This window comes from Falco peregrinus, chromosome 2 (assembly GCF_023634155.1).
Source record: "Falco peregrinus isolate bFalPer1 chromosome 2, bFalPer1.pri, whole genome shotgun sequence".
Classification (NCBI taxonomy): Eukaryota; Metazoa; Chordata; class Aves; order Falconiformes; family Falconidae; genus Falco; species Falco peregrinus.
The window spans coordinates 59,623,000-59,650,391 of record NC_073722.1 but is presented as its reverse complement, the minus strand read 5'-3'; the positions used below and the strand labels follow the sequence as shown (position 1 = coordinate 59,650,391).

Here is a 27,392-nt window from a genome sequence, read left to right as displayed (position 1 = left end):
ATACCGCTTTGGCCAAAGGTGGTAACAGCAGAAATGGCCACGTTAGCTAACCTCTCTTTTGAGTGATTAAAATACTGGATAGGCAGATCCAAGGGATTAAATCTGGTTTAGATCAACAACAGTGTGCATGAGAGGACATAACCTATTCCAGAAGCCTTACAGCTGCTTACACAAAACTATCCGATAAAAAAGTTTCAAGCCATACCACTGAGCCTTCTCAAAAATCACACCCTCTCACTCACACAGCAAAATAAAGGTGAATCAGCAAATAATTTCATAACACCCCCGTACAGTCTAATCCTGCACTGTGGTTATGGGAAAATTAAAATTAAAAGTATTAACAGAAACAAGACAGCATATGGGGCTGAGAGATAAGCAATTATTAGGAAAATTCCCAAATGATACTGTACACTAGAGATAGTTAGGAACATGGTTCGCCAAAGTCCCTATATAAAGAAACACCATCTTCTGAGGATGCCCAGATACAAAAGTCATCACAAAACAACGATTCTTTCTTTTCTTTCTTCTGCTGCTAGAATAAAACCAGAAACTAGCCACATGAAACAGACATGCTGAGTTTCTTAAAAGATAAATCAAAGCAGGGATATGCAAGCATGGTAGTAGTCACAATAGCAAATTGTGAGATTTAGGATGGTATTGAATCAAAGATAGCCAGGCTTTCAGAAACCTCAAGCAATGCCTGCATATTATGCCAGTTCTGAACTTATATAAAATAATAAAAAAAGAATCCTCCAGCACAATTTCAGCCGATTCCTCACACTACAGACTTGGTATATTTTCTAGTTGGAGAGTGTCTAGTAGCATATGCCTTAACAAAACTCCTCAAAACAGAGCAGAACTGCACACAAACAGAAAAAAACAGATAAACCAGACTTGCACGGTTCAGGCATTTTCTGGTAGGCACTGAATTTCACGTAGGGATTGACCTTAAACTACCAGTCAGTCTACCACATTCAAAATCCTATGTGACTCGTCCCATCAGATAAACCACTTTCATAACAGATGAGCTTTCAGCTCTCAGTTGTTTATCTGTCTCAGAAGAATCTCATCACAGCTGATAAACTCTCTACTTCCATGACTACAGTCACTTTGGAAGAGGTGGAATAGAAAAGAGCTGCGCACGCAAGACGTGATAAATGCATTACTTATATATTTTTGTACTACAGGGAAATGCTTCAAAAAAACCCCACATTAAAAAGCAAGAGCAGATGGAATACGGAGGTAAGTCATAAACTACTGCAAAAAAAGGCAGGACAAAGATAATGATCAGAATAGGATAAAGAAATGTCAGAACCAGTTCTGAAAATACATGGGCCAGTTCCCTGATCAAATTCTGAACTGCAAGGAGGGGCCTAAATACTAAAAGAAGTAAGAAAGAATTCAGAAGTTTCAAGGTTTTGCTCTCATAAGAAGCAGTGTAATGAATTCTTACTACAACCCTTTCAGACAGGCTAATTTTCATAATAATTTTAATTGCTGCAGTAATCAGGCTGTTCAATACTGTTGATAAGGAGGTGCTGATAATGAAACTAATTTTTTTCTAGTCTTCAATCACAAGAGCAAAAAGGTTTTGACAGTCTTCTTCAATTTTTCTCTTAGACTTTCAATTTTACATATGCCACATCCAATCACACAACTTCCCCAAATATATTTAGTAGATAAAAACAATAAAACAAAACAGGATTATTTCTAAAGCCTCATATTTTCATTTTGCCCAGTTGCCTTTCCACCTAAATTCTTGTCTGATTTCCTTACATCTAAAAAGAAAAGGAATATTGATGTTTGAGGGAAATACTGAAGAAAAAAAACCCATCATCTGAGTAGCAGGGATGACTTTGTCCTCCTCGGGTAGGAAGCAAATGAAAATTACTTATCAGAATATGCATTGCTTTGAGGCATCTTCAGACAGATTTCTAAGCTTTTTTTCTCTCTCCGTCATGATTATCTTGGTAGGCAACATCTCACCTGCCCACATAAAACCACCCATGTGTCCTCCAGATCCACTCCTGGTAAGGCGATATCCAGCTGAAGGGAACTGGCCTCACACATTCCTGTTGGCCTATCCATATGTATCTTGAAAAGCCAAACAGAAGTAAATAACTTGAAGGAAAAAGTTTTATGGAGTCTACCCAAACTTTTATAAGGCCACTGGTCTTCTGTCACTCTTCAGGGTTTTGTTATGCTTTCTTAAAAAAAAAAAAATAGCCACTAAATGGGAATGTTAACATCTCTTTTTTCTTTTTTTTTTTTTTTTTTAAATCAAGTCACTTTGATGTAGCATTGCTTTAATAGCAGAAGGCTCCATGAAAACAGGAAAAACAGACAGTCTTGCATTCATTGCTAACACAATGTTTTGTCCACACGTCCCAAACAAACTCTCCCCTCAGTCCCTCCAAGCCTCACCGTCCACAATTCTCTACAGGATTTCTGCTCACTCCTCTTTTATGCCTCCTCCCAGTCACTGGCTGCAAGGTAAAATTCATTTACTTTCCATGAGATAATTCAGAGACATTCTGGAAAATCCAAGGACCTAGAGATTTCATAATTAAGGTGTTCAAAAGAAAAACAAATGGAACAGCTTTCCTATCAAATACCTGGGCTCTGCAACCGCAGGCAAACAATACAGCAGCAATTTAAATCAATGGGAAGGTGAAGGAAAAAATCATCCTGGAAACCATTTCCAAACACATGAAGGGAAAGAAGGTGGTTGGGAGCAGTCAGCATGGGTTTGCAAAGGGGAAATCATGCTTTACCAATCTGATAACCTTCTACAACAAGGTGACTAGCCTGTTGAATGAGGGGAGAGCACCTGATGCTGTTTACCTCAGCTTTAGTAAGGCTGACCCTACAACGTCCTCATAGACACGCTGACAAATTAAAGGCTAGATAATTTCACAGTGAGATAGACTGAAAATTGACTGTATGGGCAGGCTTGTAGGGTAGTGATCAGCAGCACAAAGTCCAATTGGAAGTCCAACGGGTGGCAAGTCAGAAGTGGTGTAACCCAGGGATCATTACTGGGGCTAATCCTGTTTACAGCCTCAGCAAGTTCACACAAACTGGGAGGAATGCTGAAACACCACGTGGTTGTGCTGCCATTCAGTGGGACCTTGACAAGCTAGAGAACTGGGTCAAGAGGAACGTCATGAAGTTTAATAAGGGTAAATGCAAAGTCCTGAAGAGGACTTTTGAGAGGAATAAACCCAGGTGCCATATACACTGGGGGCCAACCTACTGGAAAGCAGCTCTGTGGAGAAGGTCCTTGGGATCCTAGTGGGCAACAAGCTGACCGTGAACCAGCAACACACCTTCACAGCAAAGGCAGCCAACAGCATCCTGGGCTGTATGATGAAAAGCATTGCCCACAGGTCAAAGGAAGTGATCTTTCCCCTCTACTCACCAGTAGTGAGGCCACATTTCGAAGCACTGTGTGACCAGGTCTGGCCTCCCCAGTACAAGAGTGACATTGACTTAATGGAGTGAGTCCAGAACAAAGATGATTAGAGAAACTATAGAGAATCTTATGCATTAGGAGAGGCTGAGAAAGCTGGGACTTTTCAGCCTGAAGAAGAGAAGGCTCAGGGAGATCTCATCAATGGGTGTAATGGGTCAGACAGGTATATAGCTCAGTGACAGAGCATCATCCATGCCCACTGCACAGGGGGTTGGACTAGATGACCCTTAAAGGTCCCTTCCAAACCAAACTATTCTATGATTCTACAAATACTTGATGGGAGGGAACAAGGATGAGGAGGGAGCCAGACTTTCCAGTCGTGCCCAGCAACAGGTCAGGAAGCAATGGACACAGGAGAGTCCATCATAACATGAGATGACACTTTTTTTACTGAGGGTGATCAAACACTGGCACAGGCTGCCCAGACAGGCTGTGGAATCTCCATCTGTGGAGATACTCAAAATCTGATGGCCATGGTCCTGGGCAGCCAGTTCTAGCTGACCCTGCTTGAGCATGGGGATTGGTCTAGATGATCTCAAGAGTCCCCTTCCAAACTAAATGATTCTGTGATTGTTTGATATCCAATAAGACTAGAAACAGTTTTTTGCAAATGCAAGGCAATGCAGTCCCTAGTACAAGGAGATCAGTTGCCAGAACAGAGACTTTTCAACCAACATATTTGACATACAGATGGGAATGCATAAGCAAAGTTGATGAGCCAAGGATATCCCAAAAGCAGAATTTGTTCTTCAGATGTACTCAGATAAACCCCAGGGCTGTTGTCCCTGCTTATATGAAAAGGAGATTGGTAAGGACATGCTTTGGAGTGTTCTGTTACTGTCCTCATAGTGGATGATTATGTAAGTTGGTATACTGTACTACTGCATTTTTAATAGGGAACAGACTGTCACCACCATCTTTTTAGGCAGCAGACTACAATCCCCAGGCAAGATAAAATCTGCTGTTTCCATCAAGTTTCTGCAGGCATTGTGGAGCAAGCTGACTTGAAAACTGCTGCCTAGTGCCTAGAGGAAGATAATTCTTACAGCTTGCTTCACAGGTCTGGTAAGAAGACAGCCGAAACTTGGGAGGAGCCAGAAGCTGCTAATCTGCTGATTGGTGTTATCTTGTCTCTTTGCTCTATGCGTATGCCTTGTCAGCAAGGCAGCAGTGTTTCAAATCATACGCAACTGCTTTTCTAAGCCTTTGAGAACTATGACTTTTCAGACCGGGACTTTTGGCAAGACTGAAAAAGCAAATTCTTGGTATTTCAACTGCAAAATGTTATCTCTGCATAATCTAGAGTATGAATTTATAAAAGGCCAGCTGTTACATGTTATGCAACTCTTACCTCATATTAAATAGAATTTAAGGAATTTTGCACACAGTAAGGGGATATAAACTGAGATTTACCCATACAGGGTACCCTTTACAGCAGAGCAGCTACTGTTTCCATAAGCCCATACCCTCGATTATCACTTATGATTTAAGTAAATGAATAATTCCTGCCAGAATATTGCAATACATGTCTGATCATTCATCACCTGCTGTTTTATCAACAATGATGAAAAAAGTAGCCAACAACCATCAGTAATTGGGGATGTTTAGGACGTTAATTTCAACCAGTCAAAAGAGATTTAATTAATATATTTAGAGATGTGAAGGAATCCTGAGACTCCAAAAATTCTAAAATGCTATGCATGGCAAAGGCAAGAGATTGTACATATAAATGATGAGGTGCTCAATACCTAAAATGGAGCTAAAAAGCTGAAGATTACATGAATTAGGAAAGCTGTAGATTCCTCTCCCATCTGCTTTGTTTGCAGATTTTACAGTGCCTTGATGTTACACCAATAAATTGGGATGACTCTATTTAGCCTATTACCTTCTCTTGCAAGGACAAATCTTTGTTAACCATCTCCACACGGGGCAGAACTCAGCAAAGGACTATCGCAGCAAAGTATCAACATTAAGGGTTGGATGATTTAATACAAACTGTGTAGTCTGGCAGGAACTTCCAGTATCCGGAGCTGCATTTTTCACCTTCAGCATGGCAGAGAATATACTGCCCTGTTCTCAAAAACCCATTTAACTTTATTATGGAATGTCAATATCAGAACAAGCTGTCAACCAGAGTTTTAAACCACACCATTTACAAAGTGATGTAACATTAATTTCACTTTGACCTCAGATTCACAATATATAACAAGTCTTCTTATATTGTCTGCTTTGAAGGCATCAAAATATTTTAGGTCATGGCAGTTCTCTACATACACAACACATGCTAGAAGAAACAGCATGGAACGTAACATACGCACAGAGTGCTCTGCAACCCTAGTCCACGCTCTGTAACATGTTAACTACTAAGAAATGGACTATAATGGCAAAATACATGTTGTGAAATGGTGACAGAGAGAAGGTGACAAGAAACATAGAGAGACATATTTTCTTCATAACTTCCATTTGAAAAGGTGCAAAGATATCAACAAAGTAATATTGATTGCAGTATCATTAATACCCCCATGGTTTTTACTCCCAAGTCCATTCATGTTTTACTCCCCCAACCCAAAGGAGACAGTAGTAACAAAAACATAGGAGGAAACCAACAGAATCTTTAGGTTCATCATTAAGAAACTGTTTAGCATGGAATTTCACAATCTGGCCTTCCACACATAAGTAGAGATAAGACACTGTTACTGAGTAATCTTTCACCATATGTAATAGCCACTACACTTAGTGCTATATATGTAATGTGCAAAGGCATATTTATGAGTTGAGCAGAAACAGTTCAGCAGAACTAGACACCAGTGAGAAGATCAGACGTTTAATTAGAATCAATGTTTTGAAGAAAATGCAAATTCACCTGCCCATTACTGTATCACCAACTGAAAGGCATGTCTACCATGCAGGGCAGCAATAGGAGCTGGGGGCATTATAGCCCACGCAGCCACCGTAGTTTATCTGTACTCAGATCAATAAAGTTAAATTATGGTGCCCAATGATCTCTCTATACATATTAAAGGTTATTTCTCGCAGGGTCAATTAAATTTTGTGAGCATTTTTGCAGCCACAGCTTGAACACTTCAGATCATGAACTGTTTTCTTTCAAGCTAATTTAGGTACTGCATACTACATTGCCTTCTGGCATGAGTTATAAAGCAGATAGTAATAACAGTCACACACCCTCAGCCTAGGTACAACACTTAGTGAAAATGTCAGCAGTTACTATAGATACAGGAAGCAAACCATTTCCACATGTGAAAAGAGCTCATGTCATAGCCCACAGCAGTAAGGTTGTAATGTGGCTCACCTACAAGATACTAACTAGAGTGGCATGATTAAAATGGTGCAAATCACACTCCGCATTAGCACAGGCTAATCCAACATAAACACATCCCCACAGCCGAGCCGCTGGATTCCATTCCTTCAGAGTATCTGTCTGATGGATGTTTGTGTTGCGTGAATGTTAATAACTTATCACAGCTAAACACATACCCAACATTTCTTCCTTTTCTTCTGTTGGTGACTGATTCAAACTAAGGCCATCTACTGGAACCAAATGTTACACGATGACACAGCACTACCTGGGGGTATTTCTTTGCAAAAGGCAGCTACATCCTTGGCCACTACAAAATGGAGTGCTAGAACACTGCCCTGTCAGGATTTCTGTTATTGTTCTGTACAGCCTCAGCTTCTTTTACAATGTGATTTTACATCAGGTCCACTCTGTACCACCTGAGGAAGGATTTCGCAAGCATTATCACAAAATACGAAGCTGATTTTAGAGTTCTTTATCACCTCCTGTGGTCTTGTACCTGATTTCTCTACACTGTTCTAATGTGGGAAGGATGCCTCTTAGAAACTATGCCAAGGAACCTTTCTTCAGAAAGAGCCCAAAGTAATTTACAGTGTATGCAAACTGTGCTGAATGTTTATGCCCAGGCAAGATAGCTATATTTAGAGCATGCAACAACTGCTTAACTGCAAGCATCAGTACAGGCCAACCTTGACTGGAAAGCAAAGACATTCTAGGTTTGTAATATTTAACTCTCTAGGTGTGAGCTTAGTCAGCAGATCCAGATTTGAACATTTTAATTAAAAAAAAAAAAACACAACAAAATTTCACTGCTGAGAACTCTGCAGGTACCACATTTAAACAGGGCATTGAAATGAAAGCTGTTGTTATTCTTTACTAATTGGTAAGTTTCCAAGTGATCTCAGTATTTCACTGTAAAACACAGTAATAATGAATTCTCTCAGGCTGAAATAAAAAATAAATGGGAGTATATCAGTCTCTATATATTGTAATTTAGAATTCCTTTTTTTCTCCAGTAACTCCTGATTTTTCACCTATCTTTCCCTCTTTAGAGTTTTGCAAAACCTCTTCAGAAATAGTTTTGTGATTATGTTTATTTTGTCTGTGGAAGAAATTGTACAGTCATTAACAGATGGGTGTGCTGAGGTAGCACTGACAACACGCTGTTTGATGTTAGACAATAATTGCGATCTGAACCACACTATGAAAGAAATGGGAGTTGCAGATATAGGAAGTATGGATAGGATAGGAAAATAATTAATAATTCATTAGAATAGTAAAATTAGCCTAAGTGAGCCAGACAATTTAACTGTCAGTGAAACTCATTATATTTATTGTATTAACAGAGATACCACGATCAATGAAAATTAGCCAATCATTTTTTATTAACCAGACACAGCATCAATGAACTACTGAAATAATGTGTAAATGGTTCTTAAAATTTATACTGAAAAGTTTTGCCAGATAAAATATATCAGTGCTATACTAATGAAATAATCTGAAAATAGTTTTTAAAATGGATATTAAGAAATTACACCAGTGCTATGCCTGCCACAGTACTCTTAAGTGTCTTCTGTAATCAGCAAGTAAATTCACAGTTTTTTAATTTGTGTAGCATGCCCTGAGGGGACAAAAAGTATTTTCAACAAAGAGAAAACATCTGCAAAGACACTTATTTATAGAGGCATGTGATAAAAAGACTCGTGCTCAATAAATTAAAAAATAACAACATTCTTTTCTGATGAATGAACAAACCTACCATGTATCATAACTTAATTAATCTGCATGTCAAGATTTCTTATTTAATTATTTGGTTTGCTTTGGTTTATCTTTGTGTATCAACCTTCTTAGTGATGTAACACAATTGACTGTTCTGGTTTGAAAAGTAATCAGCCATGTTTTTTAATTTCCAGTACAAGTTCACTAAGCTTTGCTAGCAGGCAGACTTGTTTCTGTGCATCACTTTTTAATCAAAGGCTACAAAGGTTATCGTAAGGATAATCTAGGCAGTCAGAGGACTGAAGATCAACAAATTGCTTATTTTTTTAAAAAAAATATCTTACGTAATTATGATGGCTGAGAGCCAGTTCTACTCTGAAAGCTACTCTGAGTCAACAATACAGTAGACAGTTCGCAGAAGTTACAACAAACTAAAAATACGAATTCTTATTGCTGCCTTTTATGCCTTACAAAGACTTTCTGTTTTAAAAAAAAATTCACCAAAAATTATTTCAGAAAATGACTTGCAAAAGCAGAGTAACTAATGAAATATGATTTTCCCTTTGACTTTTTGGACATTAAACACGCTGTCAGAAGGTAACTGACTAAGCAACAACTAGCAAGGTCATATATGTTTGCAGAGATAACATTTAGAATTGTAGTCAGGAAAACAACTATAGGAATTCAATAAAAATAAGGTAGATAATTCTTAGTCTGAAGAACAGGAAAAAGTTTCTTACATGTTTGGACTTTGCTAAGGGACAGTTTCTGAAGGAAACCGATTGCAACTCTTATCCTGGGACATTTAAAGCTCAAAAGCTGAATGCCAACTCAATGTAGAGCACAGCCTTGCATGGCAGAGAGAGGGACTGCAGCACCAAAGATGACCCATTCTGTATTCCATGACGGTATGGCAGTGAGTTATGCATGCAACCTCCCACTCACCTCTCAGGTTTAACAAAGAATCAGAATCAACTGTTAAAGACTCACCAGTGCTTTTAGACACATTCCTCCTTCAGCCGTATTTTAGTCACACCATAGCCTTGGTGAATGCAGATTGCTTGGCAGGAAAGTAAGGTAAGGTTTGTGGGACAAGTAGTATGTTCTACAAGACCACCCGACATAGTTTGAAAAAAAGACAAGTTTAGGGCACACAGTTATTTGTTCAGGTTTGAAAGGATAAATAAAGATTTGAACAAATTTATCCCAGTTTATTTTACTTATTTTTAAAGACTGGACAATTTGAAAGAAAAATGTGATTCCCCTGTGGCAAGGGAGAGCCAATGAGGTAATTAATAGGGCAAAGAATGCCACAGAGAAACATAACTGCTACTGGTAATATTAGAGGTTCTTGTGAAAGACAAACAAAGAAATGATGTGGAAATGATTATAGACCTTAAAAAAAATTAAACACATTTCAATAACTATCATGGAACTCAAATGTCATAAGACACAAAAAATTATTACTGCTCCCAAGAAAGTATCAAGAGAAATAATTTTCTTGGTAATTCCATTCCAGATGAAGAAGTGATATATTAACACTGAAGAACTGTACAATAACTGAGCCCTGAAACCACTCAGTAACTCATTTAAGAGTTTGGCTGATAGCATCAGGAAATGCCTAAAAAAAAAATCTCTCCCCTTCAAGACACAAATCATTGCCTTATGAACCTGAGATACTAAAAAATAAATTGTGTTAGCTTTATTTGTTATAAAGGTGAAATATTCCAAATTGGATTAAATTTCAAGTGTTCAAACTCTTTGTACATTTTAAATTTACACCTTGTAATCTTCCTGTTTGCTTATTTATTCTTCTCAGAGTTAAACAGTTGATCACATACCCAACTAAAGGAGCTGGCATGTAAATCTAAGGTGCAGCAGGAAGTGACGTAAATAATTCATTAGGCAATCTCTGAGCCTCTACTCCATCAGTGTCAGAGTGTAATATTTCTAATAAAATAGTATTTCAGAAACAAACAGTCTTGAGATGAGACCAAGATTCTTGTCCTAACACCTTTCATAAGTTTTAACGATTTTTTGGGAGAGCAGAAATGTCCATTCCAATGTCAAGGTGAATCTCATGTAAAGGTGTATTTTTTGTCTCTCACCTTTGCACTGCAATTTCAACTAGACATTGCACTTCTTGTCCTAAAAAGTCATGTTGCTGATATACAGCAGTTTGGTCCACCCAAAAGTGGGGGCTAAAAACCTCCAGTGATTCATAAATGATTTACTAAATATATCTTGAGACAAAAGGTGCACACAGAATGCAAGCTAAATACACATCTTACATAAACAAATAATAAAAAGAAGTGTAACTTTTCGTCAACAGTTGGCAGTATGTACTGTTAAAAACATAAGCAAAATCCTAGCTGTGTCTTCAAAGACTGAGGTCATACCAGCATAGTTTCAGAAAGTCCTTTTGTACTACTGCTGAAAGCTGTATAATGGAGGTATTCATGGTAAATCTTATTTTTATTGCTCTGTAATGGCAGCATTTTTCAATGCTGCGCTTAGTTTTATGAAGAGGGCATGTATTAACACCATTTGATACCCTCTGGTTTTGGAAGTATTTAGTACTGAACAGGCCTGTGTGAGACAGAACAACAAGAAACACTAAACAGCACCAAAACCAGGAAGGATACCTGTCAAACATATCATTTTGTTTCCCTTATATACTCATAACATGTACTCTGACTGTATTTATATTCTGTTGCTGCAAATCAGTTTTCTCTAATGGATATGTAAAGCTGAAGTTTTTCTATAAATTTTCTCTTTCCACAGAGTTTCACTCAGGCAGCCTTTGGTCCTTTACTAACATTATTCCACTAAACCCACATTATCATGGCATAAACATGAGCTGGCAGAAATTGTGGATTTGCACAGAGGCTTTAGGAAATCTGTGAGCAGGCTTTATAATATGGGAAGACAGACTGTGCAAAGAAAGACCACTCAGTGAGCCAAAATTTAAGATCCTGGAAGTTGCTACATCTGAGCTAGTCAATACTATGTAAGAAAAAAGATCTCTAGGCTTTGTGAATATCAAAAGCTTATTTGAGGGATAGTTTTGCTATGCTAATTATTTTGTTATGAAACAATGTTTGTTTTATAAAGATTATGTATTGATTAAAACTAGTTCTTACTACAAGTACAGAACACATATTCATATTAATAAAATAGAATATAAACCAATAGCGTTATTTTCCTTACTGAAACCAGGTTAGATGAACTATACGGTCCCTGTAAAGCACTAGAGGATACCTCAACATCTTAATTATTTTCTTTATTCTCTTCCAGTTCTTCACTGAAATGCTCTTGCATACCATCCTCCTATTTGCCATCATTCTTTTCTTTGTTATCCATTTTGAGCTTGTACATCTATCTGTGAGTCAACTGGTTGCTAATATATACTTACTAATTTGGCAGTGATCAGCGCAGTTGTGTTTTATAAGTTCCTGGAAAGCTGTGGGGTTGTGATGACCCAATCATTCATCACAGGCCTACAATTCTTTTGGCACTAGTTTTCTAACCAGAACTTGCTAGATAGGTTTCCAACTGACAGAGTGAATTCACATTGAAAAGATCACCCTGAAATTTGTGCTCGGTAGTTTGCATGTAACATGTGCTGGAGTAGACAGTATTTGTGTGGTGAAAATAGTCTACTCATTTGGCACAGAAAGATACGATAATGCCATTCATCAGAAAAAACATACAGATGGCGCTTGGACTGTTTCAGCAAGGGTTCATATTCTGTATTCCTTCCCTCCAGTAAAGTTGTCTTACTTGGTTTTCATAATGATTCATCTGATACTGCCTGGTGGGCAACTACAGTGCTAAAAGCCTAGAGGAGACAGAGAATACAGCCTGACAGGCATTCCAGGACTTCTCTGATGTCCAAATCTGCACTTTCAGTAAAAGCTAACACATTTCCAAATACATTCTTGCCTATTCTGACTTCCTTTCCTGAGATCTCTCTGACATCTTTCATCCTGTTGTCATCTGGAAACATTTTATGCTTCTGTTTGAACATCAGTTCATAAATCTCTTTTGAAAGAAGCATCATTCCGAAGACAGTTCTTGAACTCAATGGAACTACTTTCTTGCTTTGTTTATGTTCAGCATGTGATCAGGAAAATCTGTAAGACTGACTGATTGATAGACTGACAAATTCTACCTAATTAGTACTCACCAGATTTAGCCAGTCATCTCCAGCACTTCAAGCAATGCTCTACCAATGTAAGATATTGATTTTCTAATTCTAAATACCTGAAGGTGTGCATAAGTCAAAGAGAATTATTCTATGGTACTATGTCTCTCACCAAGTTTAAAGATATTTCAAACCTGAAGTGAAAAAGTAATGTGATACAAACTGCACAAAAACTAAGCATGAGATAAAAAAAGTGGATGTACAAGAATAATAACATTATGAAACACAATTTGCATTCTGGATGCTATCCTGGAAAAAAAAAAAACCAGCCTTTGAAAGATTATTACACACTAAAAATCTACCAAACAATAAAAGTTACTTAAGATAGGCTCACTTCAGAAGCAGCTTATTACCACCTGCACTGCTAGACTAAAAGGGTGTAAATTTTTTTTAAAAACCCTCACTTTAAAAGGTTTTTTCCTTATTAGTTTCAACTAGTTTTTCCTCTATGAAACAAAAACAATAACAAACAAAATTATTTTAACATACTGCCATACAACAAATAGCTAATGTACCCACCAAACACCCACACACTATATTGTTTGAATATCACAATACTTTTGGTGTGGTTCAGACAGAAATGGAGCCACAAGGATGGCTTGCCCCATACAGCACAGGAGATCTACAAGGAAGGCAGGAATAAAATTCAGTTCCCACAAGCCTCTGTTTTAACCACAACATCCCCTTTAGGAATTCCCTGTAGTAAAGAAACTTGATACAGACTTTTTTCTCTTTTCAAAAAAAAGCTCTAACATAGAAGCAAACACTGCTCTCTGATTATTTTTGAAGTGCTTTCAGATTTATGCTGGCCTAAATGTGAACAGAAGTTGCCCTATAAGTTTTAGAAATACTTGGCTAGACACCAAACACTGCACTTACATAAGGCCATACAATCACCTGACACTTGTAGCTGCCTCGCTGATTTTCCAAGAATTTTAATCCTCTTTTCCTGAAACTATCCCTTTGGTGAGAAAATACATTTATTCTATTACTTATATGCTTGCTTGGGAGACATACAGTTTCATTTCTTAAACAGGAGAATAGTATTTTCCACTCTCAAACATCAAAAAATCAAGAGATGTCTCTGTACAGCCAAGTACAAAGTGCAGCTTGTCATATAAAAGAGCCCATTCCTCAACTGTGCACTCCCAGGCTGCTCCTACACATTTAAAAGCCTTTCTACAGAATAATGAAGCTTCCCAGCTTTCCCTTCCTGCCAAACAGACAGATCACCATGCCAGCAAGTAATGCACATAGCTGGTGCACAGCAATTACGAGACTGTACAAAGAGCAGACCGCAGATAGCTGCTTGACGGTTAGAGGCAGAAGCAACTCAGACTTCCTATTATAATAGGTTTTGGTTTTATAGAACATTTAAATATATAACTAACCTGTTCACTTTGCTTCAGTTCATATTTTACGTCAAATACAAAATGTAATGTGTCAAACTCCTAGCTCCATGAAGTCAATGGAAGTTTTAACTACAGACTTCAAAGAAACCAAAATCTCTCTCATTACTACTCAAAATGTTTCTAATTAATGACTATACAACTGGATCTATTAATTAACAATGATTTTGGTGTCTTTTTTTTCATGTGTAATTTTCACTTACATCCTTTGTAATAATAAAAGGTCGTCAAAGTGACAACAGAATGTACTCTCTGAACCACAAATTGTGGGAAGCCAGAACAATACTCCAGGGAATCACCACTTCACTGTAAAAAGGATTACTGCATGCTTTTCTTATAACAAGAGAATAACAGATCGGTCAAGACTGGAAGGGACCGCTGGAGGCCTTTGGTCCACCCTCTGTTCAAAGGAAGGTAAACTAGAGCAGGTTGTTCAGGCCATATGCATTCAGGTTTTCCGTATTTCCAAGGATGAAGACTTCACAAGCTCTCTGGGCAAGTCATTCCAGAGTTTGACTACCCTCACATTAAACATTTTTTATGTTTCAGTTTGTGCCCATTGCCTCTCGTTCTGTCACTTCTTTGCAGCGGTGACACCTTGTAGTTGTACATGTATTGGGGGAGTATTTGGAAATCTCCACTGTTGCAAAAACAGTGTAACTCCACTTTAGCAATACAAAAGATCACTCAAAACATCATTCACTGTCAATCGCTACTGTGTCAGAGCAAATTTAAATTCCCACCATACTCCTACATAAGCACTTCCTACTATTACTTTTGCAAGCGGTTCTTCCCTAAAAAAACAAATCTATCTTGTAACACTTCCATACCGTTTGAGGTTCCAGAAACCAGAAAGAACTTGTCATATGCAAGAGGTGGAGGGTGGGTGAAGAAATGAGCTGTGCCTAAAAAGTCAGAGCAATTTCTTAGAAAACAAGTTTTACTTCTGTAGCTGCACAAGCCATTAAGTAGGAGGAAAAGGAGGATAGCATGAAATTAATGGCTGGGAAGAGCCACTGACAACTCCACAGCAATTATTCTGTGCTTTCCAACACTTTCCCCCCCTTAATGTCAGCAAAGCAGCGAAAGGAAGGCGCTACAGGCTGTACACAGTGCTGCAGCTCTGGCACAGATGGAATAGACAGCAACTGCTCCCAGAAGCCTAATATCCTTGGCATCTGCTTCCTTTGCCTATGCCCAAAGACAGTCTTCAGTGGAAATTTCTCTAGTGCAAAAGCAACTGGTAGTTTGTGGCTGCACCAGACATTTCATTGTTCTAGCACTTGTGCACATACAATGGTGAGGTAAGAGGAGAGCAAGAAGAACAAAACAGTGCACAGGGACTCCTGTTGCTGCCATGTCCCATTCTGCTCTGACACAACCCAACTGAAGGCCACCAAAGGATGGAGAAAGGGCAAAAAGTCAGCTGCTTAAAAGCAAGTACAACTGCAGTAATACTTTTCTGTGTGAATATAAGGGACTCCATATTGCCTAATGCCTGAAATGCCCACAATCTCTCATATGAACGAAGCTTTGGTGACCCAGAACTCCACTGCCTTCTGTGGGATTATACAGAAACTGCCCTGTGGTACTCAAGAAATTCAAACTGATGACAAACCAAAAGGATTTAAATATAAAGTTGCAGTTATTTATTAAAGTTCCTGCCTAAGTGAAAAGTTATGTATAAAGGAATGAAAACAGTTAAAAAATGGAGGTGTTGCTCCCTGTTACTAAAAAATATTTATTGTTTTTGTTGTTTTCAGTAGCTACACCGTTACACTGAAAACTGAATCTCCTCAATAAAAAAAAATACCGTTTTAAAAACTTCACTACCAAATAATTATTTGGAAAGTCAGCAATCTCTATTTTTGCCTTTATCTTCACTTTCCAAAAATGCAGTTCTTTTACATTCAAACATGTATTGCTTCTGCGATACATTATGTGTGATGGGAAGTAATTAGAAAATTGTTTAAAATCTTAGACCATTAGTTTTGTGCAAATAGAGCTGACTTCAGTTTCTTGCTTGAAAGATTTTTTGATAAATAATGCAGTTGTTAACGGCCAGTTTTCTAGTGGGAAAACTAAATGTAATTTCAAACTATGATATTTTGTTTCCTCCATCTCATCTGAAACATTGTTTCCAACTAGTTTATTACACACTGAATCTGAATGTATCTCCAACTCAGCACATTTACCAAGTTAAGCAGGAATTCAAACGTTCATTCCTTCTAAGGTCAAGCATGCAGGAAGACAGCATCTGCCTGGAGAGCTGTGAATTTTCTTCTGTATTGTGAGAAGTAAGTTCTGGCCAGAGAATCTAGCTTGTACAGCAGAACAGGCACATCAAGCCCCTCTAAAATTCCCATGTGGTACTGACCTAAAACAGAAAATGCTGAGAGTTGAATTTACATGAAATAAAGCATGTTAGGTCACTTGTTAAAAAACATACAATACATTTTAAAAATCCAATTTTAGGGATGTGTGTTTATGTGTCCATCTGTATCTTAACTGAGTGAGCAAAAATTAAAAGATTAACTTTTGTTCTATGCGGAATGAAAGAAGAAAAGAAATTTGACACTGCTTTAGGAAAAAAACTTCTTAACCTCATTCAGTACTACCTAACACCTTTCAAAAATAACAATGGAAATTTTTTTTAAGTATCATAAATTTGCTTCACAATTTTTCATTTTTCTTGAGCACCTTCAAAGACTTCTTCGTAGGGCGTGCTCCTAGCTCCAAAAGCCAAGTAACAGAACTACAAGATAGTGTCTCTGCTTCAGGAGAAATAGCAGTGGCCTCCCAAAGCAATACGTACACTTTGATAGTGTGGTGCTGGCAGTTTCCAATATGGGCTAAAGCAGGAACACAGGTAATACTAATGAAATTAATGCTGATTTCTTTGGAGGGAAGCTCATACACAATACAAGCCATTCAAAAGATCCTTTTCTTTCCTTTAACCTGTAATATGCAGTATTAATCCTGATCAGGAAGAAATCCACCGTACATCAAGGAACTAGTGACCCATAAAGCAGTTACCCTGAGTAGGTGCAGCAGTCCTGTGCTGCCCACCCAGTTTGCCCTTCAGCCCTGTGTAGTGTGGCACATATCCCTTGGCCACAGGATAAACCGACCCAGCTCACTGCAACCCGCAGCTCCCACTCGGTACCAGTGACTCCACCACCTGCCTGTCCCTCCCTTTATCTAAAAGGTGCAGCAAGGAGCTCTGCTGTGCACATCCTTTCTGTTTGACAGTAGAAATGAGGAATCAAGCTGTTCACTTCTAAGAAAAGCTATAATAGCTCGAACAACCAAAAGGGGGTAAAGCCTTTCTCAACTAGGACCTACACAGCACGCTGTTCACGCGGAAGATAAACTACTGAAATTTTTGGAATGCAGAAAAGCACACTGTAGCACTTTTACAGACAGAAGTAAAAACAGGGGCAAAAGTAGTATTTTTTTCTTTTTTACATTTAATAGCACTTATTACTCTCTTCACTTAAAACTCTTTGTTTTTGTTTCAGAAAACACTAGCTTAACAGAAGCTAATGCAAACTATTTTAAAAAAGGTTGTAAAGTCTTTGTTCACAGGTACATACACATATTTTCATGTGTATATTTTGATTTAATAGGATAATGACAAGAGAATTGTAGGAATGAAGTACACAGTGGAAACAAAAGCTAAAACCCAGTATTCTGAAAACCAGATTTTTCAAAAAAATCAACTGACCAGAATATCCAAGACAACAACATTGTACGAGTGCTTACTTAAAAACAATGATCAATCTTTCTATAGGCATTGTTAGCTCTTACATACATCACATTAAAATTATGATTTTAAAGCAAGATTTCTTAAAACAGTCATTCTGGGGAGAAACTTATTTGCAGTAAGAACTGATAAAAGCATTATGGCTTTCTGTTGAGATCTTCAGAAAAGTAGTCATTGCCTCAAAAGGAAGCAGTACCAAGACTGAAGATTTGTTTCAGATTTACTCATGCTTGTTATCACTCATAATCTTGTCTGAGGCAGGAAAGGAAGGACACTGTGCACGCAAGGAAATCTGAGCTATGGTACAACCTATATTTTGCTTAACATGACAGCCAGAAAGTAGTAAAGTAGTCACATCCATGACTTGCCAGCTTTACACCATCTGGAAGGAGGTGATTTCAGTGAGAAGAGGGATGTCTCAGTCCTAGTAGTGTAAATGTAATCTGAGATTTGCAGTATGTCACTGGAAAACGCAAATGAACTACCTTCCCTTTTGCTTCCACCTCCTTTCCAGTAATTATTTATTCTACTTCAATTTCCCTCTTGAAATACCTGATATTTCTCTTACAGTGTAAGCTTTTTTCAATGACAGTCATCTGGATAAATCAGATTACAGGCTGCCACTTTCTTTGCTCACATTTCACCATTTTTGACGTGGACTCCGATATGCTGTAATTTATCAACATACAGTTTATTTGGAAACCTTTCATTCTGATATATTATTGTTTACTTAACTCTAGCAGTTTACTTAGCTACTCTGCTTAAGATACGAATCAGCCCTACAATCAGTATAACCTGCTTTTAAGCTTGGAACTGGCCTGACCATTAATTTCGTTAATGATGTTGCAGAATTTAAGAATTCTGACAGCCTGTTGGCCCCCAGGGGTTAGTACTATAAACATCAGAGTATTCCACTCGCTGTTGGGGTTTTTTTTTTTGTTTGTTTCGTTGGGGTTTTTTTTAATCAAGATAACCCAGGTACCAAAAAAAGTCTCAGAAAGTTTGTGGGATTGTTTTGGTTTTTTGTTTTGTTTTAAAATACATCATAGGATGGTTTGGGTTAGAAGGGACCTTAGGGACCTTAAAGATCATCCAGTTCCAAACCCCTTGCCACAGGCAGGGGCACCTTCCACTCGACCAGGCTGCTCAGAGCCCCATCCAGCCTGGCCTGAAACACTGCCAGGGATGGGGCATCCACAGCTTCTCCGGGCAACCTGTTCCAGTGTCTCACCACCCTCACAGAAAAGAATTTCTTCCTAATACTGAATCTACATCTATGCTCTTTCAGTTTAAACATTTAAATACAGTAAAGAAAAACATGTTGCACCTTCTACAATTAATAATAAATACCTACATCTAGTTTACATAGTTAACTTCTGGTTTAGATTTATGGCCAGGAATTGGGGTGTTAAAGCAGTACCAGCAGGAGGATGAAATATTACAGGAGCTAGGAAACTTGACACAGTGAGCCCTTCATCAAATCTCCACAGCTGAGAGCCCCAGGACACAAACCAAGTACTCTGCAACAAGAAGGCTCTGCGATGTGTCACAAAGCAAAACAATAGCTGTCACTTTCTCAGCTCTTCAGTGAAGAACAGGCATGAACCAGGTGTGAGGTGGGGCTCTCAGGTGGTCTACCAACACCAGCCCGGCAGAATGCAAACCTGAAACAGATTCAGTTTACCAGCAAACCCCTGAAAAACAGCAGGATAAGCTGTTCACTTAAAGCATAATGATTTTTTAAATCATAGGTAGAAGTAAGAAGATAAATCAAATGTATTTAAAAAAACCCTCTCATAGGCATGGGCTTATCACAGTCTTTCAGGTCTTGTGAAACCCTTCCTGGACAATTAGGAGTTGAGGGACATGAAAATTATTAAATTAAAAATGTAATATTAATATATTATTAATAGTATTATTTATTTTTAAAGATCCCTAAAATGTCATGCTCATATATATAATATGAAACAGACAGAACATGTAAGACATACAGAATCCATTCTGGATGGGCTACTTACCACAAAGCCACCTGTGAAAACATGTCATCAGCCTAGACTCATATGACTGAAACTTTGTACCACTGCATGGACAAATTATGTCCAACATACATTGGAGAAAAAAAGAGTTTTATTGTTTTTTGGGGAATGAAAATGATACTAAATTAGGTGTTCTTTTGTCTCTACATAGATCATTTGTGGACAACAGCCAAAGACCAGATACTCATTTACCTTGGTGTATAAATATGGTGAAGGAGAAAGGTACGAGAGAGACTGAAACACTGAACATTCTTTACACCTTCATACCAAAATGAAGAATTAGAGAGTGCTCATTTCTCTCCTGTATGATCCCATGTGCTGCTGAAAAAACTAAAGGTCTCCAAATTCAGATCTGTCATCTGCTGCCTTTGGCAGAAGCAATACAAAGGCATACATTTCCTGCAGTAGGCTTGTAGGAAAGGCTGAAAAGATGGGGCTGTGGTATCCCAGCCTATAGTGAGTGTACAATGTGCTGCTGCTGTGTGATGCTACTAATGTTCAAAAAGCAAACAAGATCCAAGTAATAGTAAATAGGTACGAACCAAAGTAGAAAGGGGATACTGAATAGCCAGAATAAACTGCAACCTTCATCTTGCTGCTAAGAGGCAAATTATTGTTAATTAGGCCATTTAATTAAATAAATGTTTTCTGCCACTTTGATTAAATTTAAAAGTAATCACTTTTTGTCCAGCTCAGATTTTCTTCATGTAACACTACATTTAGTAAAGAGAACTACTCATAGTCTTTGAAAAAAATTCACGTATTGTCTGTTCTCATTGAGGGGAAATAGTTGCCCAGCACTCTAAAAACGTCTGAAGGAAGGACCCTCATTAGATAAGGAAAAAGCAGATATACACACAAACTCTAAGGAACTCTATGAATGAGAAATACCTAAGACAAGGAGGTGTTGTTCCTCTAATCCTAAAGAGTTAATCTAAGAAGAATAAGCAAATCCAATTTTTTTTTAACTATATCAAGGTCCTTTTAGTTTTTTAAAGGCTGGTAACTTTATCATTAGCTATGTGGAAACGCTGTGATTTATCTAGTACTGGCAGCACTGATGCACACTCTCTGGTTGTAGGCAAAGGCACTTAAACATAGTCAATAGTATTATACCTCATTCCAGCCTGAAGTCCAGTCCAGTAGTAACAATCTTTTTTCCTCACCACTACCATAAGTAGGCTGCAAAGCATCACCTGACTTCTATATGCATTTATTAAAATGTATTTTAATTAACTCAAACTCTCAATTTAATTCCACTTTTATTATTGACTACCCAGAAAAGAAAGGTTTTTACCAAGCGTAATAAGCTTTTTTCCTTCCTTGTCCCTTGGTTTAAGATTTAGATTTACAATACAGACACACTTTTAATGCAAATATGATGTAATGGTTGTAATTTCCCCCCCCCCCCCCCTTTTTTAATTGTATAAGAATGAACAGCAATCATCAAAAATTAAGAGAGAATTCTATTTGGCAAAATATATCCAAAACTTCATATATCTTGATATAGTTTATCTCAGAGGATGATCATAAGTAGATGCAAAATGTCCAACTTGAGAGCAAGGGATATATGAGATTTTATAAATATATATTAGGGAACATACTAGAAAATATTACAGAATACATAAAAATACCAAAAATAGATTGTTCTTTAAATATCAAATTAGAACACAGACCACATCTCAATCTTTATCTTTTTCTATACCTTCTTTTAAAAATAATCAGCTTGTGCTTTTTCTTTAATGTGAATACATTAACACTCAGAAAAAAAAATTGTATACACAACACAACTGTTAGTCAACAACTTTCAACTGAAGGAAAACAACCTGATAAACTGAAAAGAATTCTGTGTTATTTGCTTTCTGCACACTTTCTTAGCAATTTTTATTAAAAAAAAATTCATCTTTAATGACTTTTTAGTACTTCCTTGGCTATTATTCTGCTTTTTGTTCATGCTTCAATTACAGTCCTGTACTAAGAGCTTTAACTTCAAGAATAAATGACTATTCAGAGCTCTCTATCTCTTTGAATTTAGAATTTCATGCTGTAAAGTGTATTACTATTTGAATAATTACAACATATCAATACGACAAATATTCCACTGAACATTTAGCTATTTCATAAATCTGTAGATTATGTGTGACTTTCCTACCAGGCAACAATGGCAGAAGGAAGTAGTCCAATCAGTCCAAGGATTCTCTTCCTAAAGAAAAGACAAATATGACTCATGTCATATCTGGAGCTAAATTACTTTTTTAAGCTGGAGAAATTCAAAATAAAACCTTCCGGATTTTTAAGTTTGTCATACTGCACATGTAGAAACATTCAGCTATATTTTAGAACGCACAACCACATATCATCATATATGGGAAAAGAAAAAAATACAATTAATATGAAAACAGAGAAATTAGTGACTCCACTCATTGGTATTTCCAGGACAATCTATGTATTTCCACAACGCCAAAGTATAATTGTCAGATTTACCAAACCTCACTCATTAATGGCAGTTCATATTAACATCCATACAAACATACTCATATATATCCAAACATGACAATATTAAGTGTGACAACTGTGTAGCTTTTTAGAAGGGGATACATTCAGTCCTGGTACAAGCAAAGGAACAAGTTAACTGGACGCTTAAAATTACATTATGGCAAACTGTTTTTCAGTTTTCTGTTTTTCCTTTCCCAACAAAGAATCTAGAAGTCCACATGAAATACCTGCATATGCTATACAGTATATATGATGAAGTTTGGTACTGTCCTGAGGCACCACAGTTGTCTAATGCTAGTCTGCAAGAAAGGCAGCGGTGTTACTGCAACCCCTTAGAAACTTAACTCAGGCCAAGACACAGACACCACAGTGTGCTTACAATTCACAGCCTAGAGTCTTCTCTTAACTGTAGGATCTAATTACCGTTCTGTTAAAAAAATGGAGCAGGACTTGCTGTATTCTGTTAAATCACAGCCAAGATAACAGATGGAAGCCAGAAAACAAACACCTTCCATTTAGTAACCTATTGTTGCTGTGTATCTCCCTAAAACAAAAAAGATTCAAGTCAACATATGGCAGAAAAGTGATCCTACCCAGCAAGAGACAGAGCTATTGAAAACAAAGGCAACTGCTCCATTCCTGTTAAAATTGTGCCACTGAAGCAAAGAATTCTGTAGTCTGTAGGAATAGAAATGATATGTGAGATTTATCCCAAGGAACAAGGCATTCAGCAGGGAGTGACACATCCTCATCTCTAATTCATTCTCCCAAGATAATTTAAATTCATGCAGTCACTCTTTTAAGACAGATTACTTGGAGGGAGGAGATGGGTTTGAACACTCAAAACAGAGCCAAACTGAATCTTCCAGCTCTTATATCAGTAATCTAACAGATAGGTTGTTAAATAAAAGGCTATTCAATCTCCCCATCGTTCATGTTAAATGCAAGCAGCTACACCAAACCAAGATTCTCTGAATATGAATGCGTGGCCTGAGAATACTGACAAAATCGAGCCCTTGGACGCAAGCTGAGGATTGTAAATGGCTGAATGGGAAACAGGTGCTAAACCGCTCTAGCTGCTGCACACTCAAGAGATAAAAGTTAAAATCAAGAAAGATCCTTCTGATTTTAGGCATCTCCTGGGTTAGGCGGCAGCTGTGTGAGATTTCTCAGATTGCATTTTTGGACTTAGGCACCTGAATTCTCCCTAAATCCTGCTTTAGGTATTTAAGTCCTTTATCGGATCTAGCCAATAAACTCTCTCTCTCTCTTTACTCTACCTGGTTAAGTATTTTAGATCCTATTATGCTTTGCCTCCCTTTTTATTTTTAATGAGATCTTTACCTTTCTAACATGTAGTTAACTGTTTATCCTATGTGTGGTTAGTTTTTTTTAATACTCACTAGTGCATACATAATTAAATAATTCACTGAGGGCCTTATTTCAAAAGTACTGAGAACTCACAGCTCCAATTTTCCCAAAGGGAATTAAGATCCCTTGGAAAACCCCTACTGCAGTGCTGTACAAAAATGCCAGAGCTAGTGGTAGCAGTCTAACCCTGTTCAGCTCACCTTAACTAACTTTTGAGATCAAGCTGAAAATGCAGCTTTGTGGCCTCTCATACCCCCCAAAAAATGACTCAAAGCCAACTTCTGCCCAACACTGTGTTGCACAAACAAAGGTTAGTGTTTTATTGCAGTGATGCTGAGAATTTTTCCATTTAAAAGTCTCCCTGCCAGAACTATCTCACTAAAGCCCCAAAAGCCTACTAAGCAACAAAGAACAAACTGAAACAAAACAAAATCAAGTTGGTTCTGAGCTTTCATTATTTCTTAGCTAGGGCTGAAGTGACTCAAACATCAGCAGCTAAGGTCTCCAAAAGCCATTCAAGAACTGGGCTTTTTTAATGTGGTTTGAAATTTCCTTTTTAATGGTTTTGGGGTTTTTTTGGGGGGGTTTGTTTTTTGTTTTTTTTGTTTTTTTTTTTTTTTTTAGAAGAAAACATGTTAATAGTAGAACAGTTAGCTCTTAGGAACATTATACCTTCTTGTTATTTATTTAGAGTATGACTCTTACTTGCCTAGTCTAATCTTTATCCAATTCATTTTATTCTGTCTTTGCTACACATCTTGGCAAAATGTTAACAACAGCTGGATAGCTAGCTAGCTACCATTAAAGAAGAGGGAAAACAGCCAGAAATCCATTACCACGTTTTTCTTAGAATACAACTACTTTCTTTGGGTTAACTACTTTTTCTTGGGATATATGTCAAGACAGACTGGAAAAATGGGACTCAGCTCCAGATTTTCCATATGCAGGTATTAATTTTTAGGTCCACTGCCTGTCACTTCTTGTTCCCTTAGCCTGGGTTGGTTTTGCTTCATTTTGTTTATACTGCTGTTGATTTCTGAAGATCTTACATGAGAATAATTTGGTACAATTTACCTAAAGCAGGGTCAAATACAACTTAAAACTGTTTTATCATCACCTCATGTTTAATTGGGTTGCACACACTACTTGTACAAGGAATTGCTTACAGAAACATCAAATCAACAGCTAAAAAAACATAAGAATGTACTTCTACCTCACTGTACTGAAGGCATAGTACTTTGTAGGTACCTTCCTGAACAAGGACAACCAAGAAGTACATAAGCAGTTGTAAAATACTGTGCTATAGTAGGAAGAGAAAGGACAATCCCTCAAGTCCTTCTTAAAATGGCCCACATGAACTGCACAATGGCATGGTTTGGTTTTGTTTTACAGTATCTCTTGTCTGACCCTATAAGAGGAAAAAAACCCAAACCAAACAGATTTTTGTGCACACTATTTTTAATGGAGTGGTGGTGGAGCTGTGCATATTATCTAAGCTAATAAAAAGTTGCGTATCTTCCCTGCCCCCTCCTTACATAACTACCACATTCTGATAGTAACACAGTGACAGATTACAAAGTTGTACTTTTTCTTGTTTAGGTAAATATGACAAAGGTGAAATAATACACAAAAAACAAAGCTTGAAGAATCAACTGTAGCTTAAAGATACAGGAATGACCACACTGGATAATACCAAGGTCCAACTATGCTGAGTATTTCCAATGGTGATAAAAATTAATGTCTATAGAATAAGGATGAGGTGAAAATACAGTCAGATTTCTCCCCAGATAGTCTCTCAGATTCCAGAGATCTGTCTGGGGGCTTCCTGATGCAAAAATGATTCTTTTTATGCAATAGATTCTTTCCTGTGAACTTCCCTATATTCTTCTTGAACCCAGCTGTAGCATGCCAGGTTCCAAAATCACTCGATAGCCAGAGGACTCCCTCTATTCTTGCAGTATACTTCTGACATTTATTTAAGAACAAACTGGAAGTCTGTATCATTAATCTAATGAACTTCTAACAACTTTCTACAACCACACAGAACAAACTTAAGCAAAAATAAATCTTCTGTGTACCTGAACCTAGACAATTTTTTTTCTTTATGTACAAGAGCCCTGTTTCCAGGAGACAAGACAATAAAGGCAACTGTGAATGCAGAGAACAGCATGTATCACAACCATCAGGAGACAGTGATGGGTTACAGTGACAGTAAGTATTACTAGCAGAATGAGCAAACTCTGAAGGACTAACTAAACAGATTTCTACAACTGGTACAAGCAACACAGTATGTCAGGCTCCCTACCCACCTAAACATCCATCCTACCCCAAACTCCCTTCAACTGTTTTTAATTGTTTTGAAGTGAAAGATGATGGGAAAAAACTCAACTCTTCATCTCAAGACCCCAAGGCTGTCAAAGTCAAGAGTATTTTGTTCCTGTATATTGGGAATTATGAAAGATAGCTGACTGTAGCTGCCAATATTGCTTGAATCATCAGTATAAATGCTAAAATACATCTAGTCTTAGGAATCGTTGGAAGTGGCAATGGTGGAAACAGGTTTTCATTTCTAGTTGGTTTTAACTGTTCCTGCAGAGGACAACCTTATTATCCTAACTCTAGCTTTTTAAGAAAGTCTCACAAGCCCTTGAACTTTGTCCTGTTTAATTTTTCTTCTCCATTTCCATAGGCAATCTAATCTGAAATGCATAACAACTACTGTTCTCTTTCATGATGGTCCACAGTTCTCCTTTCAGAGTTTTACTATTGTCCAAATTGTCTGTTTATCTCCCTGATACTTTGTGCAGTCAACTCACACTTGACGTATCTAAAACAGAATCCATAACCTATTAAAACCATTCATAATAATTCAAAGCATTTCACTTCATCCCATCACCATTCAAGTTCACACCACAGGTATCTCTCTTACTTTGATCTTTCCTTAGACTGTAATTTCCTACCTCACTCCATTTTTTAATGAATTACTCCGATAGACTATCTTTCCTATCCACATTTGAAATACACCCATGTTCTCCCTCATATTTCAATTACCATAACATCTTCGACTTTAAGAACTCGAAAGACACTGTAAAGGCAAAGGATGCAGTTTAGAGTGGCCGAGTTCAGACAAAACACCTGGATGTAAATCCAGATGTGTCTGGTTACTTCCAGTCACAGCAACTTTGCCTATAGCCTCTTAGCAGCCTTAACTATCATCCTGCAGTTTGTTATACATGAAATACAGCTGAAGACAAATATAGCCATAAATTAATTTTTCTGATGTGTAAGCCTTGCCTGGAAGGTTTTAGAGGAACTGCTACATTTATCTGAGACTTCTGGATTTATGACAGCCTTCTATCTTAAAAAAAAAAAAGCATCGTAGCAACTGCAAATACATAGCACTTATGCAACAGATGTTAAGCTTTCATTAGAGGCTGACATATGTCTGGAAACCCTAAACATTTTCCCATGAAAATGCACTGTGACTACTACTTTGTTCAGGTAAAACTGATCAGGTACTTCCTCAGAAGCACTCGACTCACTATTTTACACGTGGAAAACATGTTAGTGCACCAGCCGGCTGCTCGGGCACAGCGC

At 37.6% G+C, this 27,392-nt stretch overlaps 1 protein-coding gene across 1 annotated transcript in view; it reads right to left on the bottom strand.

The window, feature by feature from the left end:
* Nucleotides 1-27,392, bottom strand: part of TRMT9B (tRNA methyltransferase 9B (putative)) — a 121,349-nt gene that overhangs the window by 93,274 nt on the left and 683 nt on the right. The window contains exon 2 of the mRNA XM_055795429.1: nt 22,081-22,131. The gene's annotated coding sequence lies outside the window, so the exon portion shown is untranslated. The remainder of the gene's footprint in view (nt 1-22,080; nt 22,132-27,392) is intronic.